At 41.8% G+C, this 18,390-nt stretch overlaps 1 protein-coding gene across 2 annotated transcripts in view; it reads right to left on the bottom strand.

Moving 5' to 3' along the window:
• Positions 1–18,390, bottom strand: part of LOC8025400 (neuropeptide Y receptor type 2) — a 1,264,215-nt gene that overhangs the window by 287,712 nt on the left and 958,113 nt on the right. For both annotated transcript variants that reach the window (XM_042287344.1, XM_042287345.1), the window contains one exon: positions 2,556–2,641. The gene's annotated coding sequence lies outside the window, so the exon portion shown is untranslated. The remainder of the gene's footprint in view (positions 1–2,555; positions 2,642–18,390) is intronic.

Raw genomic sequence — 18,390 nt, 5'->3', positions numbered from 1 at the left:
TCTAAAAAGGAGGGGAGAGTTATATAAGTTCCGTTTTCACCAAGTATTTTTCAGGATCGCCAGACATTAGATAGGGGAATATTCGTCATTGCAAGGAGGCTAATTAACCAAAATACGTTATTAACGTTTTTATTATTTGTTACAGGGGTCGTGTTGCAATTGCAGTATTGATGTTAATTACTATGAAATTCCAGCCCATTTAAAAACGTTTGCAAGAATGTAATAGAATATTAATTGATAGATGTTTACTTTTTTATGCTGATTTATAACTTGCGCACATACAGCGCGCCGCAAGCGTACAAGCCTGTCCAAATGACACTCAGAAGAGTACCGTCGTCGTTCCATGCATGTCGTCACTATCTCGGCAACGTGTGGTGGGCACTCAGACGGCGCAAGTGACAATGTTCCTGAAAGAGCTACGCTATTCTTCGAAGCGTCATCGCGACGCGCTTTCTTTTGTGTGGGCAAGTTCTGACTGGAGTGATAAACCATAAACATTTAGGATCTGGAAAACCATTCCATTTTCCTAAATGATTTTAATTGGCCTGTCCTTTAATTGTAATGGCTGTGAATACCGAAATTACAATATGACCCCCCAAAACAATAATTAAGAACTTAATAACCAGAGTTTAGATAATTAGTCAGCTCACGATGAGCTGCAAAATACATGCTCTAGACGGCGCTCGTCTTAATTTTACGCCCTTTAAAAAATATGCTCCAATTAAAATCAAACACTCTATATGCACGCGCATTCTTCAATGGACCTTTTGGCGAATATGTGCTGCCACCTATGGGGCGATGGACGAACCTGAGGCGCACTGGGTTGGAGAGTATTTGTAGAGAAAACAACGTCCACGTTAGGCTTCTTGTGTGCTACCGGTTCGTTTTCTTTTTGCTACTCTTAGTTTTCTTTCGCTGCTCTTCGAAGCATTTTGAGTCACGATGTCTCGGGATGAGAAGATCCCGTTCGCGTTTGACGCGGACCACTGTCAGCTCATTGCCGGACCTGTGGATGCGATGCCGAGCTCACCAGCATAACCGTACTTCATAGGAACAAGAACTCCTTCGCGCGTGAAGTGCTGGAGGCCTTGGCCATCGAAGAAAAAGGAGACGATTGCGGTCTGCCACACCCCGTTGAATACTAGGCTAAAAGGTTTTTATAAGTGTTTATTCTGCCGTTAGACGAAGAAAAAGAAAGAAAAAAGGGCCTAGGCCGGGAAGAAGACAAAGTAAAATTCAGTTGATAGTCAGCGTTTTCTTTGTCCAGTTCTTTCCTTCGTGTCCTTGTTTTTTCGTGTTAAGCTGACCTGATTGCCAAAAAAAGGTTCTCGCCTTGGGTTGATGATCTGGAGGACCAGCGTTGAAACCGACCGAGGGCTGACGGCCGTGGACGCGAGTAGCTAAACAGTGTAGGGACATAGTCCGGGTGTGCCTTCTCTAACGCCGGCTTCCCTGCAATCGAAGAGATGTGATCATCGCCGCATTTCGCATACCTGTAATAAAATGGGCGCTACATAGTCTGAACAGCTGACTTGGCCTCCAGTTCTTCGAGGGGTCGGACTTGTGAACTTTCCTGACGGCACGAATCCAGGCTGCCCGCTTAACGGTATGAAGCTTAGCACGCGGGAAGCGAAAAAAGCTAGTTCCACAACCCGGGCGATAATAGTTCGGACAGCCGAAGGCTACACAGTTCACCGGCATGATTGCGGTGCACGTCGTAATCTAGAACGGGCGTCGTCAGTACGATGACTCGTGTTCACCTTGTTCGCAAGATCAAAACTTGAGTCTCGATGGTCTCCAAGGCGCGCAAAGGCGAGAAAGGCAAGATGGCGGATTGTTTAGAACTAGATACTCTCGAACCCAGGCGCATCAAATACTCCGCGCATGCGCACCACGTATTTCTACAAAAGGTCCATTGTTCCTCATTGGCAGCGAAAGTTGCTCCTGGAGCCGGACACACCCTCGCAATAGGAAGCATAATTTGGCTGAAAACGGGCAAACGGTGTTTGTCCCGTTCACTGTTGGCAGAAAAGTGCCGCGTCATTGCATGCTACTCCAAACTGTACGGTGCATGCATATTATGATCCTACTTTAACCCTTGGGGCGGCTGTTTCGAAAAGGTTGTACTACGCTCATCAATTACCTGCCAGAAGGTTTCTTATAAAATGCAGGGTGGTGCAGCATCTATTTTGAAAAGGTTCGTTCGCTGTTTACGAAGCAGCAAACGTTCACGTTACGGCTCTGGGCCGTGGCCACGTGCCTAAAGGCGGCCAACCTAAAGGCCGGAACTAAATTGGCTCAGAGTTTTTTTTTTGTAAGGTTATGAATAGGAGATGCAAAGGAAGGGCGAAAAATCAGTGGCCATTCAACTTGCTCACAAAAGGTGCTTTGAAACCAGAGAAGGTAACCTGGCGGCCGGTAAACGACGCCGTTCAAAATTGTGAGACGGGAGAGCAGGGTTAGGGTTTCTTTTGAGCTCTGCTTCCCCGTCTCAGGGTTTTGAGCCCTGCGATTCGAGGCGTCCCTCGCAATTGAAGTAAATGGTGCCACTCTACCTTTGTCCTTTTGTTTTCGACCTGCGTAGGTTGGTGCTGGGTAATCTTCCTCCCACTTTGGGCAACCGTTCTTGCGCCGCCAGACCCTGAAAATAAGCAAAACGAAAAATAATGGCTCAGTCTCCTTCCGCCCGGAGCAGTCTGTCACTTGGACGACAAACTGCTGAACAGGGAGACACCAAAATGCATATTCAAAAGCGCGCCCGAGAAAAAGAATAATTTTGAGCACCCTATAGCTTTATTTATTCCCGCAGGACGGAGGCGGAGCACACAATTTAAACCTGGAAAAACCTGGAATTGACATTGAGGTGAATAACTTAAGATAATAAATAGGGCTCCCTTCTCTACCTTAGCTCTCCCGTTCTCCTTCGAATCCTTGGCCCAAGATCTTTCTTTCAATTCGTTGAGTTTGGAAGTAATTGAGGTGATTTTAACGTGTATTTTCCTTATTATTGCCTTATTTTTAAAGAAACGAAACAGGTGCTTGTCCGGGAGAAGTACTTTCGTCTCCCAACTTATAAATACGGCCGATATGTAATCCGGAATGAAAATGTTAGTCTCTCTGAAGAAGCGAATTGCCTAAAACAAATCACACGCAAAAAAATGCTAATCAAGCCTTAGAAAGGCGAGTTCAAGACTGCCGTAGCAACAGCGGGGCGGGGCTGGCGGAAAGACAAGTGTGGAGAACTCTCTGAACGCACTGCGAAAAAGCGTAGAAGGTTAGGTCGGCCTGCGACCGACCAAGGGCTCAAACTTCGCAGTCCGAGTTGCCCTAGATCGGACCTCCTCCGCCGCCTCCCGTTTCCTTCGCACACATTCCCTCGCCTTGCAAACCTTTCCATTTCCGGGTTCCAATGGACGAAGGTCCCTGACGCACGGAAATTAAAGTCGAGGTCTACGCCGGCCCGCGCAGTGTACGACGCGCTCTGTTCGACTCCAATGGCGCACGAGAGAGTTTCCGGGCCGTCGCAGTGTCACCTGTACGCACACAACATAGACGATCAAGTGCCCGATTTTCGTACCTCTCTCTCGTTGTTATCTCTTTTTCTGAATGTTTGCGATTTTACAAAGCGAATCCCACCATCATAAATTGGGCGCTGAGCTAACTTCCTTGCCCTGTTGTTTATTTTTTGCGCAGATGTTATTTTATAGACCGGTGAAAGAGGGGGGAGTTAAGGCTGGATATATTGACGGGGATACTACCGGAAGGTTTTTGGCGCTGAGTAGTTTCTAATTTTTGCTTCGCTTTTATTTTGTGCCCGTGTGTGCACTTTTTCCCGGCAGTGTGTTCAAGAGACTGTCATTTTTACAACGAGAACCCTCGTAAACACACCGCCGAACAACTTTTGCTGGGCAGTGACGTTTTCGCGCAGCAAGACCAGAATGAGGTTTCGGCGCTGCCGATGCGCGCTCCGGAGTCTGCACGTGTCTGTACGCACAAGATATGCAGGGCGCTATCCCGTGCAGGTTTCACCAAAGACATTAGGGTTTCGATTTCCGGTTGTCCAGCATCTCTGTTCTTTTTTTTTTTTTTTGTGTGTTTACAGAAAAAGTTGGCAGGGCTCGGTTCTGTTCAAAACCTGCAAAAAAAGTCAATATTTTCTATCGCGTTTAGACATCGCGCAGTGAAATAGTTCATTCTAAAAGTTTGAATTCAAAGCCGATTATTACGGTTGCTTCTTTTCTTTCTTTCTTTTTTTTTTTTTCGGGGGAGGGGGGGGGGGGGTTGCGTCGTTCGCAGAAAATCGATTTTACAGGCATCTCGGGAGGATGAAAGAAGCAATTGTGGAATGTCCGCGACTATTGCTTTTATTATAGTTAAAACACTATCTATTCAGCTCACCAGCGGGCATATTTTCCATGGGAAGAGAGAGCACCTTTACTGAAGGCATTTGGTCTTTTTCATGTTTATGAGCGTCACGAATTTACGAAATGTGGCACCACGAAGCGCCATGTTTTTGACTGTGGAAGTATATCTGAAATTCCAAATTGTATTACTTAGAAGCTGAAAATTCCGGTAGTCACTTTAAATATACAGATATCGCACTGACGTTCGCTACACAATTGTCTTTCATTACTGGCAATGTGGCAAGGATGCTGGGTATCAAATCACGCATTACGTATTATTTTAAGAACCCGGCGTCGATAATTAATTTGTTTTGTGCCATAGTTAGATGAAGGCTCTTATTCTGCTTTTTTGCTTAAAATCGGTATCTTGAAATCCGACAGCAAAAATTAAAGATCTGCAGGAGGGCTGATTCCCATCTTTAGGACCGCAATTTTGCACGTCGATTTTAATTTGACAATACGCCCCTTTGATAAAAATTCCCTTGACGATCCTGTTTAATGGGCAGCTCCGGACAATATTTTTGAATTTTGGATAAGGACTTTTTCAGCTAAAGCAGTGTCCCTGAATTACAAGGTTTTTTTCTTGATATTTTGTGTAGTTTTATAAATATCATGGGGCTTAAAGCTTGGTTTGAGGCATCTGTCAAAACTGAAACAATCTGCTAGGGAAATGGCAACACTGATCATCAGCCGCACGGCCGCGACGTGACGTCACATTGGTGCTGCGGTACACGGCGCAGCCAATCAACTGCAGCTCCACCGCGACGTGAGGTCACAAGGGTGCTGGAGTAGTGTTCTTGACTAAGAGCTAACCCGCTTTCCGCGCGCTAAAGAGCAGCTGGTCCGCGGCTTCACTTTGGCGTAATATTTCGGCTGTGATCATATTTTGGGCCTCTAAAGCGATACCAGTCATTTCTTTTTGTTTCGTTTTCGACCTCAGTTGCCCTTTAAGAAGAGACCGCCTAACGTTTTTTTTATTTTTTTTTATTTTTTATTAGAGAGCAAATGAAATTGTAGGTAATAGTATGCTTTTAGATGACGTGAACATTGATATCCCATACCTCGTTGGACTAGAAATCATTCTTCCTTTTCTGTTCCTACCATACACTTCCGACATCTTCAACACGCATGCAATCGCTCGGAAAATTCAGGGGATATACAAATTCAGCGTTTTATCTATTTTCAGGAAGCAAGTGAAAGGGCCTGTTGCCACTTTGTGAATTGGGTGTATATTTGGTTCCTGAATGGTTTTCTTATGTCTGTTTTGCTGTCTTTGTTTTTTGTTTTCAGGTATCCTGTGTACTGAAATGAAGACCTACTGGTTGATTTGTGGGACACAAAATAAAGACTCTTGTTATTAGGTGCCGCATCATAACTAAGGAGTTCAAAATACGTCCACTTTTTTTAATTGTTATGTTACTTAGGTTTAGGCTAGACTACGCTTCACCAGTATCAAACAGAACCTCTAAAACTAAGCGCTCGAGTGTGGAAAGAGCTAAAAATGCATTTCCACCTGAAAACGTAGTTACCTGAAGAATGGAGTACACTGCTCAAACTGTGAAGTTGGTTCAGGACTTGTCAACATGGTGAGCCTCCACCCGTGTTAAGTGAAAGCAAATTTGCAGTCTTGCAGTCTGTTTAGAACATTACAGGCTTTATTGACTCTCCCAGACTGCTGTCAAAGCCAGTCTTAGAGTTCGATGTCTGCCGACAGGGCTCCAGTCATAATTTTATATATCTCAACATTTTTGCCAATTCAACCAAATATATAGCTGGGCTGAGTTTTATACCCTCTATTCTGACACATTTGATTTTTTTTTCTTTTTTTTTTTTGCGCGGGCTGCACTAGGTTTGAGCGCTCTTGTCGGAAACGTACACATTCTGGAAAAGGGCTGGAAAGTACCTTTGAATGCAATATATTTTCTTTCTACTTTTTTAGATCTGGACAACATTTTTCGCGTCTCTGTTTTGTGCTATTTCACGTGTTTCTAGGAGCATGAAATTACCTCTCAATCTGTTATGTTAGATACAGACTTGCAAACAGGGTTCCTGCTTTGCACTTTAGTTTTTTTGTTTTGTAAGTGTGTGTGTGTGTGGGGGTAAGAGTATTTATTACTGAATTATGTCAGCACAAAGACTGACAGCTTGTACCTGGGCACTATAATAAACACTGATTTATCGACCGAAGGAGTAATTTATTGTTTGATTAAATATTCTTCAAGTTGTTGACAAATGTAACACGCTAGCATTACCTTGTCGCTTTTTTAAATCCCTATTAGTGTTACAGGTTTTGCAGCTAGGAACCGAATGCAGACGTTCGTCGCTCGACTGTCACGTTCTGTCCCACAAGCCTCAATTTATCATTAAAGTTATTTCCATCTTTAAACATGAATTTGATTCAGGAGTCGTGGACATGTCGAGCCTGTACCGGCGTCGAGTGGAAGCGGATTTGCAGTTTGCGTTTAAGATACTGCACGGATTGATTGACTCTCCTAGCCAATCAATAAATCAATCAAATCTTTATTCAACATCGCACAGATGCTGGGGGCGTGAACAAAAAGCCTATAAAAGGCTTGACTAAGGGTCTGCGCCCCTTAGTCAAGCCTGCTGACAGAACTGAGTCGTAGAGCTCTGTGTGTGCCAACACGGCTCCAGTCACCATTTTAGATATCTCAACATTTCAGTCAATTAAATCCAATCCATTGGTCGACTGAGTTTTATGCGATTTACTCTGACGCACTTGATATGTTTTGCATGAGCTGCACTAAATTTCAGCACTCTGTAAGAAACGTGATTAAGCTGTAAAAGTGCTGAAAAGTACCCATACGTGAGAGCAATATTGCTTTTTTTAAGACATTAGAACGACCGTTTTCACGAAAACCCGCCGTTGTCAGTCCGTGCGTCCGCTCGCCAGCGCCATGCATGACGTCTCGAGGAGAGCGAGGAGGTACGGCAGATGACTGTCTCACCACGGCGGCGGAGAAAGGGGGAGAGGGTGACGCCTGGTGACGTCAGCCATTGGGACCAATGCGCAATTTCGTCTGCTTCTTGCACAGGGGTTGCAATGATGTCAGAAAGCCTAACGCTTATCGGCTGATTGAAAAAAAAAAAAAGTTGGTAGACCTCAAGGCACCCGAGGTCTACCCATTATCCTTTCAATCAAAGCCAATCCGAGCTCGGCGTCGTTCTCACGTGACTGCAAGTCCTCCGCAAAAAGCAGACAACTTGCAGGCGTTGCGCCGCAAGTCGTCTGCTTTTTGCGGAGCAGGCGTCGCGCCCCTTCGGAATGCGGCCCAGCTCAGTGGCTGCTCCGACGATGGATATGGCCGACCGTATGAGCGACGACGGAAGAAAGTCGAGGTCACGCTTCGGAGACCCCAGGCAGAGGAAGATCGTAAGCGTCGTTTCGCTGCTGCTGCAGAGGCAAGTGACGGAAGCGTGCAGCGGAAGGCGAAGAGGAAGAGCATTCGTAAACGACAGGAAAGCGGTGAGAAACGAATAGAAGGGGTGAAAAGGGGGGACAAAGATCCAGTGCTAACGCATTTCCATTGGATGAATCCCGTTGAGCGGCGTGGAAGGTACATTTTGCAGCGCAGTAACTTTGAAGGAAACAAAATGATGCAACATGTTTTTATGAATAAACATAACAGTCTGGTGAAGAACTATCACTATAAATGTAAGAAAAAAATCGAAGGTGTTTTTTTTTGTTTTTTTTTTTAATTGCCCTTGAAGTTTTAATTGCGCTTGAACTTTGTACATTAGAACACGTTTGGAGCGACATAAAAATTTAAATTTTGAGTTGTTCAAATGATTATTTACATTTCATTTGAAAGAACGTTTTAATAAGAATGTTTGACATATATTTTAACGTTGTAGCTATTCAATCCGTTTAACAACGCCTCATAAATTGAACGACAAAACGTCAAAGGAGCCATGTCTTGCGCACTTGTGATGCGAAATATTGAACCTACAAAATGCTGTACATACTTAATTAATAGTTCCTATGACCTATAAGTGAAAAATATTTTAGATTTCTGATATTTGTAGTTTGCGTAGTAGGTGTCACCAAATATGCAACAGGCGTTAAGTTTAGAAAATCAAATATGCCGTTCTGGCGCACTCTAAATTATTTTTCTCTTCAAATATTATGTTTTTCGCAATATCTTTTTTTATTACGTTCCCTACACATGTTGGTGAGTAACATATAAAACAAATGAACAAACAAATACATCCGGACTCGACTGCATGATTTTATTCGAACTGAGCCTGAAGTTATTCTTTAATGTTTCAATGTTCCTCCCATATTCAGTGGGATTTTCGCACATATATTTCAACTCTAACACTCGAAAAACTCGAAAAAAGTAGTTTCACGCCATTTTTTTTTTTTAGAATCTTATCTCAAAGTGGCTACACAGGGAGTTCCCGAGAAAAGAAACGCGTGTTTTTCGGCCGGAGTAAATAAACTATGCATCGCAGAACGTTCGAACTCCGTGAGAATGTGACGCTAGTGGTTGGGGGAGAACGCGAAACGTTTTACAACGCAAGGTTATTTTCTGAAAATGTCGCGTTTTATTTCAAGCGCTAGCGTCACATTCTCACGGTGTTTGAGTTTTCTGCGATGCATAGTTTAGTTATCCGGACCTAAAAACACGGTTCTCGTTTCTCGTGAACTCTCTGTATTTGGCTCGCAGCAACCGAAAATATGATTTTAAAGGGATGCTGAACCGAAATCTCGATTCCACAAAGCACGGCGGCAAAAGCGTTCAACGGGATGCTAGAAACATCAAAGCATCACTCATACAGCGATATATCGAATGAATGACCATATCGTCGAGAAGGAGAGGGAACGGCCTCGCGTCTTCTCGCCTCGGCGCCTTGAGGGGGCGAAACGAAAAGAGGAGGAAACGAGATATCTTGACGTCACGCGCCTCGTCGGCCTCGTTCAATCTCGACCTCTTTTTCCATAAATACGGCCGTCCATTCGAGATATCGCCTTACGAGAAGTGTTGTAGGGATTGTAGCGTCCCGACCTACAGCTCCTGCATTGTTTTCTGAAATGCAAATTTCGGTTCACCATCCCTTTAACGAGACTACATTTGCGGTATACTTGCATCATATATATATTCGTCTTTTTCTGTGTTTCTTTTTTTTTTTTTTAATTCAGCGCAAAGCGATTTTTGTGTGCTACACTTTTTTTTTGGTTTGTCGCGATTTTCACTGGGTTTATTTGGGCTGGAAGAAGCGGGTTGCATCAGCCTTCCATAACAGACCTGGGGCGCGCCCTTTACGAGCGGGCGAGTTTGCTCGGCGAGCAAAATCCATCTACTATCGGCCTCCTCTTGCGCTCATTCTAGACCCCAATCAGCTCGAGCGTCGCTTTCCGTGAAGCCTTCCCCGACAGCGACGTTCGGATGAGAGCAGGGAAATGGCCGTAGACTGTGTACGCGCGCAAAACCTAAGCGGTGTTCATCAGTCCCGCCAAATCCCGCGGCTACCGGCGGGATTCGTTATCGATGGCCCGGAAGATCCCGGCGTCTGAAACGCACAAAGCCAGCCCATTCTCTAGCTGGGAATCTACACTGGGAGAAGTCTGCAATCTGGGGAAGGAGTCGGGGACTATTCCCCCCCCCCCCCCCCCACACACACACACACATCTGCACCGTGGAGCTGCGCAGAGTGAAACCCCATGCTCAGTGTCATCTCGCTTTTTTTCTAAGTCTCAACATTCCATATTTAATAATTTATTTCTTTACAGATACTATCTATACAAAGCTGTCGTAGGATTGGCTTTAGGGTCCAACATATAAAATACAATACACGTTTTGCAACTGTAACAAACAAAACAAATAGGCTAGGATTATACAGACCGTTGGTGAGCATAACTGGCACTCCGAGTGAGGCAAAATCAAGTAAGCTCAACGCATCCAGTAAGCTCATTATGAACGGCAAATGTAATGTCTATGATGAAATTAACAACTCCGTAAGTGAAAAATAACGGGACGCACGGGCAACGTCAGGCTGTAAAGCACGTGTTTTTCGGGGTGTCTGTTCTTAATTCTGACTGTTAACGCAACAAGCATATTTAATAAACGAGATTTATCATCCTCTCTTGAGTCCACGAGATCAGCTGATGTCATATTTTTTACTGAAACTTGGCTAACACGAGATATCAGCACCGATAAATTCTCATTATCTTCACTTAACGCCAGCTGAGCTGGAAAAAGATACACATAAAGAAAAGGCCATTCACACCGCTGGACTAGCAACTGATTTTCTTTTTCTTCCTCTTCTACTACAGCATTATCTTTAAGTCACTCAGTCTATTGGAAAGAAAGGGTGTTGCAGAAAGGCGGCGGCGTTCTTATCGGAGTTAAAAATTCCTCGCAAGCAATGAATCAGGGATTCTCACATGATATGGAGGCAGTATGGGTCCGTATCCAAGCAGTGCGTGGTTTCTAATTAATCATTGCATGCTACGGGCACCGTCGCCAACAAATTTTAAAGATTCTTTTGAAAAATACCTGAATGCGCAAAACCTGTCCTACTGGACGGATACAATTTTCATTGCTGGTGATTTCAATCACGCTGACATTTTATGGCCAACGTTGACTTCGCAAATGTCCTAAGAGTACATTCATTTTCTTTCTGCGAACAGTAGAAACTTTATTCGGTTAACTAATTAGTTTTCATTAAGAAAGCTGTAGATAGATCTACGCGTAACAATGCAACTTGACACATGTTTTTCAGTTGCAAACAAGGGTGTATTAAATCCGTAAGTTATTTATCGCCACTAAACGACCACGGATTCGTTTTTGTGGAGGCTTCAAGTGCTATAAAAGGATGCTTACCTTCAACCAAAACTGTTTACAATTACCCCAAGCAAACCAGGAAAGAATGCTAGATGAACTGTCCCAGTTTTCACAGAAGTACCTTAAATGCTTCTGTACTAATTCGGTGCATGAAAACTGGTATTTACTTAGGAATACTTTACTCGACTTGCTAATAAGCACCTCCCTAAAGCAACTATCCTAACTTCAAAAGAGCAGCCGTGGTTTAATACAATTATGCACAAGCTCTTAAATAAAATTTAAAAAAAACCTTTTAAGCGAGTTAAACACTCTCATATAAGCACTGTTTAGGACTCTGACTATAGATGTGCATCAGTCTTCAAGAGTGGACTAAAAAGGGCACGGTTTTTGTTCTATAGCACTTACTTGAGTAATCTTCCCAAAACCAAGTATAAGAAGTTATGGTCGTTTGTTACACCCCAGAAACAGAGGACGCTGCCCTTGTTAGATGTGTCCCCACACGCTGCAAAGCAGTTGGATAATTGGTTTCATAAATTTTAATTCAAAAGCATTATTCGAAAATCAAGCTTCGTCGGCGGCGCGACCGAGCAATGGTACCAAAAATGGCAGACGGCTCAAGTAGTAAAAAGACGTCGAAAATGCTCGGATTGTATATTTCGGTCTGAGTGGAAATCGAACCCGGATTTCCGGGGTGCGAGACGAGCAAGCGTCCCCGATGGCACCTCAGCTCTACGGTTCTGGCTGACTAGCGGTGTGCATAGTACTTCTGTCATTTCACACGTCACATTTCACTTAAGGAATTATAATGCTTTCGCATTCCCACTCGTAATCAGTCTTTAGTGTAACTTAAGACTGCTTATTTAAGATTTCCTGTAACTTATTTGATTATGATATCCACTGCCCTATGCAGTCAATTGTGGTTTCTCCTGAGGGCGTGGCTCCCATTATATCAAACATTCCACTAAGTTCAGCACCAGGTCCGCACAAAATCATCTCCAAGCTATTACAGCTTTACAAGGATGTAGTATGTATTTTACTGGCAAAGGTTTTTTTAGCAGTCTTTAGAAACGGGCATCATTCCGGCAAAATACGGAACCGCAAACTTCATCCCCATTTCCAAACGAGGGTCAAAAGAAAGCGTTAATAATTACCATTTTATATCGTTGACAAGTGTACTGTTCAATATTTTGAAACACAATATTTTTTATTAAATTATACACCACTTTTACGAAAACAATTTATTATTTTTAAGCCAGCACGGTTTCCGACGCACGCTGTCATGCGAACCACAGCTATTTTAATTCGTTTCAGACGTTCATGAAAACTTACACGCATTTACTGAAACGCCCGTGATTTTCATCGACTTTTCGAAGGCATTTGACAAGGTCCCACACAAACGTCTTCTCAAATTACAGTCAGTGAGAATCGAATCGAGTATTCTAAGCTAAATAGAAGCATCCCTAACTAAAAGAACGCAGTACGTCACGAGTGACACCACTTCTGCCTCAGTCAAAGTCAAATCCTGTGTGCCTCAAGTAACTCTGCTCGAACCACTTTTGTTCCCTGTTTATATAAACGACCTTCCGCATGGTATCCGTTTCAATATATTATTGTAGGCTGATGACTGTGTCCTTTACCGAAAAATCAACATGTCAAAGAGTGCCCTCTTACAACAAGATCTTGGCAGCTATGTGTTATGGTGCAAGGAGTGGCAGATGGAAGTAAACGTAACGAAGACAAAGTGCATTTCGTTTACTATAAACGCAAGACTTTCAATTCTAGTTACGTTCTACACAACAGTGTAGCAGAGAAAGTTACTTATTGAAGATACCTTGGAGGGTTTTTGACAGCTAACCTTAGCTTGGAAACTCACATAAAGAGCATAGTTACAAAGTCAAGGAGATGGTTAGCTTATATTAAACGGCCTTCGAAGTTCGCTGCGCAAGAGACGAATCTCAATGCCTTTAACTCTATTGTAAAATCACAGCTTGAATTTGAATCGTCAGTGTGGAGCCCCCGTCAGTCTTACTTAATAGATTTGCTTGAATCTGTACAACGCAAAGCTGCGTGTTTTATACTCCAAGGCTTTAAACGTGAAACTAGTGTCACAGCAATGAAGAAAATACCTAACATTCTGTCTTTGAAGCACCGAAGATTTCGTGCTGGCATAATAATATCAAACATATTTTATTATCACTCCCCAGAGTGGACGAAGCAAAAATTATGTAAACCTGCGCATTACATCACTGCGAAATGATAACCGTTGCCAACTTCATTTGGCTACACCAGGAACGAATCTTTGCAAGTACTCACCGTTACAACTGTCGACCGCTCTGTGGAACAAGCTGCCTGATAGCATTGATACATCAAACACAGATGATTTCAGAGATGCTCTGAAAGCGAACGACTGATGTGCCATTTGATGGATTAGTAGCTTGTTTAAGTAAGTGTTCATCAAGATTTTGTACCTCCACCCTTGCGTAAAGCCCAGAAATTTGCAGTTTAAAGATAATAAAAAGTACAAATGAAATGAAATCAGAGGGAAAATACTGATGTCAGACACATCATGAATCATAAAAATAAATAAACCTACCCCACTCACAGAGCCTACTTACAATTTACATATATCATGCTATAAAAAGGTATCAAACAGTAAAAAAGTGGCACATAACCAAATAGTATATATGCTGTATATACTGTGTATGCTCTATACATGTACTGTATATAGTGTATATATACCGAACGGAGCAGATTTAAAAGCCTGGATGACATTGCGAAAATTGCGAACTAGAAAAACTTGTTCTAAGACTTATTGGCAACTTTCCTTGACGCATCAATGGCTAACACACTGTCTAACTTGTACATATATTGATCATTTAACCTTCAGCAACGAATTTAAATGCCTTAAAATTAAGTTTTCTGTTATGCACATAAATCTGAGACGCATGCAAAATAAGAGAGCCCAACTTAACGATATTTTTTGTTCTCTGTTTAAATTTCGATGTGCTCTTGTTCGCAGAAACATCGGTGACAGGTATTGACGTCGCTCCACACATAAAAAAATATAAATATGAAGGCCTCATTAGTGATAAAAATAAAGGAGGTGGAGTAGCAATCTATTCGAAACAGAGTTTATCGTACAACCTTATGAATGACTTTAACACAATCGATGCAAATGTTGAATGCTTGGCGATAAAAACTAAAAATGCTGTCATTGCGTAGTTTACCGAACGCCTTTGGGCAATGTTTTAGCATTTCTAAAAGTTCTAGACAAACTGCTTTTGTTTTCTCGGCTCAAAAAATTCTTTTTTTTTATGATACTTAGAGATATTAATACAAACATCATCACACAATTTAAACAATATGGAATTTAATTGCCTAAAAACCCAAAATTCCTGCCGTAGCTTGATTACACTATCGATGAGGGTAACCGCTGACACGGCAACCTTGGTTGATTTATGTGCCTTCAAAATAGAGACGAGTCTCCAAATCCTAGACCCCAGCGATAAAAATGGGAAATAATAATCTCTAACGCAGGCACTTCTAAAAAAAGGGGCTACGTACAAAACACGATTTTTGGTTTATACAGCACTCTTGGCGTCAGTGTTGTTCATGGAGCTTCGCGACTACGCATTTCTAACTTTCTTGCGCCACGTTATGTGTAAAGCTTTCTAAAGACAAGGAGTCTCTCAAAAAGCGCAGCACCCCCCCCCCTCCTTATTGTGTCATGGCGCAGCATAAGCAAACATGGCGGCGCCCATGGAACAGAGCAGAGACTGGTCCATAGACGCGAATGATACTGCAGCAGGCATCTTTTTTAAGGACATTAGTGACCATCCACCTATTTTTTTAAGTACTACTCAAAAACAAAAAGCGAAAAAATTAACACAAGCAAAGTGTTTTTTTTTTCTTTTTTTATCGAGCCATAAATACTGTGACTGCAACGTATTTTAAAAATCTAAGGGAAAACGGACAGGAATGCCGTGTGTTTTGAGGAAAATGTGGACTTAGCCTTTTCACTGTTCTTAGAAAATTTCAGAACGTGCTATAATAAGGCCTTTCTTATACAGACAACAAAGCCTAGAAATAAAGACAAGAGGAAGCTAAGGATTACCGCCGAAATGTATCAAAAATGTATCATGCATTTATTTAGAATAGATACTAACACACTTTGTGAATTCAAAACGATAAGAAACAAACTAAGCTCACTTTAAAAAAAGTAAAACGTACATATTATCAAGAAAAAGTTGCAAGCATATTTGAAGGCCAAATAAGATTGTGGCAGATAAAAAAATGAATTGACAAATAAAAACAAAATGAAGTATTCTTAAGAAAATATTATCATATGATGAGATATTATCAGGAGAGAAAGCGCAGAACGAATGAACCTACATTTTATAAATATGAGCTAGTATCTATTAGAACAAAGCGACTAAATTTACCAAACCATGTGTGTAGAAAATCTATCGAACTCAATAATGCTCGTCCCGGTTTCATATCAAGAAGTTTCTCAAATTACGAGGAAATTGAAAATTAGAAAATTAACGATGCAGCCGGAGATGATGACATGAAATCAAAGCCTCTTAGGTTCGTGATGTAAGTAATAGGCCCTGTTGTCTCTAAATAATAGGTTTGAAGGCTTTTTCATCAAAACAATGTTATAACCTCATGCCAGTACAGATTTGAGAAACGAGGGTCTTAGGAGCAAGCCTTCTTGGCATCAAAAATAAAATAATTTCGGACCTTCAAAATAAATTATACACTGTGGGAATCTTTCTTGAACTAAGAAAGGCTTTTAATAAAATGCAGCGCGAAATATTCTTGAAGAAGTTTGAGAGATACTGTAACGACTAAACTTTCGCGAGGACCTAATTTTCTCAAATTTCGCGGATCGCCTACAATTCGCGAAAAATAAGTCCCGCGAACAATTCGGGCAATACGTGAACGCTACGGAAGCTACACTCGATTCGCGAAAATTCGAACCCGCGAATAATTTCAAATTTTCAGCTTTGGCCCGATTCGCGAAAATTTGTGCCCGCGAAAATTAAGTCGTTTACAGTATGTCATTTGGGGAGTAGCGCGGCATCTAATAAAAAGTTATTTTACTGATGGTTATCTATATGTTACCGTCAATAAAACAGCCTCCTCCAAAAAAATACAGCATGGTGTTTCCCAGGAATCTATCTTTGGCCTCTTATTATTTCTGATATACATAAATGATTTAACAATGATACCCGGATTGAACGAAGTAATTATGTACGGTGATGACCCAAACATATTTTTAGTGGCTTAAAAAGAGATAGTATTGAAAGCACAGCAAATTCTTATATATTAAAGCTTTCAAACGGGCTACAAATGAATAGAATTGAATTGAACACAAACAAAACTAAATACGCAATCTTTAAACCAGCAAATACACGAGACTCTGAGACTATTATCTTGAAATTTGAAAACTCGATATTGGAACAAGTGTGCAAGGAAACATTTCATAGTGTTTGGTTTACGGAGGAACTTGCATGGAATAGCCATATTGCCAAGCAAAAGGTTGATGTGCGTAAAACTATTGGCATTATGTATGGGCAAACATATTTTGTTCCGCTCTGGTTTCAAACGCATATTCATTACTCTTTATTTTATTCGAAATTAGTTTACGCAATGTTGATATGGGGTAATGCAGGCACTTTAAATTATGATAAATAATTTGCTGTACAAAAAGTCTAAGGATGTAGAAGAACTACACAGGAGATAATAAATACTTGTGCACTCATGCAGTTTATCTTCAACATAACATGCTCAAAGCAAATCAGATATATTATTTCAAACTGCTGCAATAAATCCATAGACACAAATTCTATCTGACACCAGATGATGAACCATCACCAGTGTATAACACGCGGCGTCTGAAACGTAAAGTACCTATACCAGTTTTCACCTCAAGAAAAAAACAAGTTTTGCGCATGATTCATACGCCGCGCCAAGTAGTTCTTACGAGATCTGGTTGTCAGAGGTAGAAGTGACGCTTTTGGCGTTTGGAACGTATACGTCTTGATAAATGAACATATACCCAATCTACAATTCGCCTACATATATCTTAATTATCACCATAAAGGTGGAAATTAGTAATGATCCTCGAGGAGCCGGACCTTTTTTTACTACCGTTCTTGACATGAAAACGGGTATGTACAAACACAAACTATGGGCGAGAAAGATTAATTTTTTCAAATCTCAACAATCCGAAACCGCGAGGAGCTCGAAATTAATTATTAGGTTTCTTTGCCGTAGTTTAAACGAAATATTATAGAGTATCTTGTTGCCAGCGGTTTTGTTTTGTCTTAATGTTTTTTTAAGCTTTTTACTGTACACGGAATGAATATTGCACAGAGTACCGGTATATTATGCGAATTTATGTACACCTGGAGGTGTTTTTTTTATTTTCTTTTGTGCCTGTGACACCATATCGTAGATGTTCGCGTATTCGCACCTGTGCTTTTTTTATATGTGTATGTATTTTTTATATGTATATGTGTATGTTAATGCGAAAGCATTCACTGTCCTATGGCGCGCAGCCGCCGTTGGCTGTGACCGCGAAAAACAGGTATGTAAATAAACGGCAGTTCAAATGGCTGCGACGTGGTGCCATTGACTGCGACGCGTCACATCAGATGCTTCGTCAGCGAAGTCGGCGGAGTGGCTCGAGGTGAAAGCGGACGCGCCTCAGAAGAAAAGCACCAAGAAAAGCACAGCAACGCAGATGCACCGACACGGGAGGCGTGGAGCCGGCGGAATTCTCTGCGCCTGCGCAATAGGAGATCGTGATATCACCGCCGTAGCGCCGTGTCCGATAGGAGGACGTGGCGCGGTGCTTGTAGGAATGCACTGTCCGTAGGAATGTTTTCGCATTCTTTCACGTAAGCAGTCTTAAGTGTCCTCCTGTAATTTTCTTCTCATCCTGAGAGCGTCACACATTCCCATACAAGGATTGAATGAAATGAAATGTAATGGCAGCCACATACATATATTTTGGTTGTGTAGATCCTATTTTCTTTTGTGCGTTTCTATTTTCTAATTTCAATTTGATATTTTTGTTGTACATTTACGTATATTTATTTGCACTTTAATTTTTTTTTTTTTTTTGCAGAACAGTGTTGTAGAATAATTCCTTGAGCACTAGTATTTCA

The sequence above is a fragment of the Ixodes scapularis genome, unplaced genomic scaffold (genome assembly GCF_016920785.2).
Source record: "Ixodes scapularis isolate PalLabHiFi unplaced genomic scaffold, ASM1692078v2 PGA_scaffold9__187_contigs__length_104089568, whole genome shotgun sequence".
Lineage (NCBI taxonomy): Eukaryota > Metazoa > Arthropoda > Arachnida > Ixodida > Ixodidae > Ixodes > Ixodes scapularis.
This window is presented reverse-complemented; position numbering and strand designations above follow the sequence as displayed.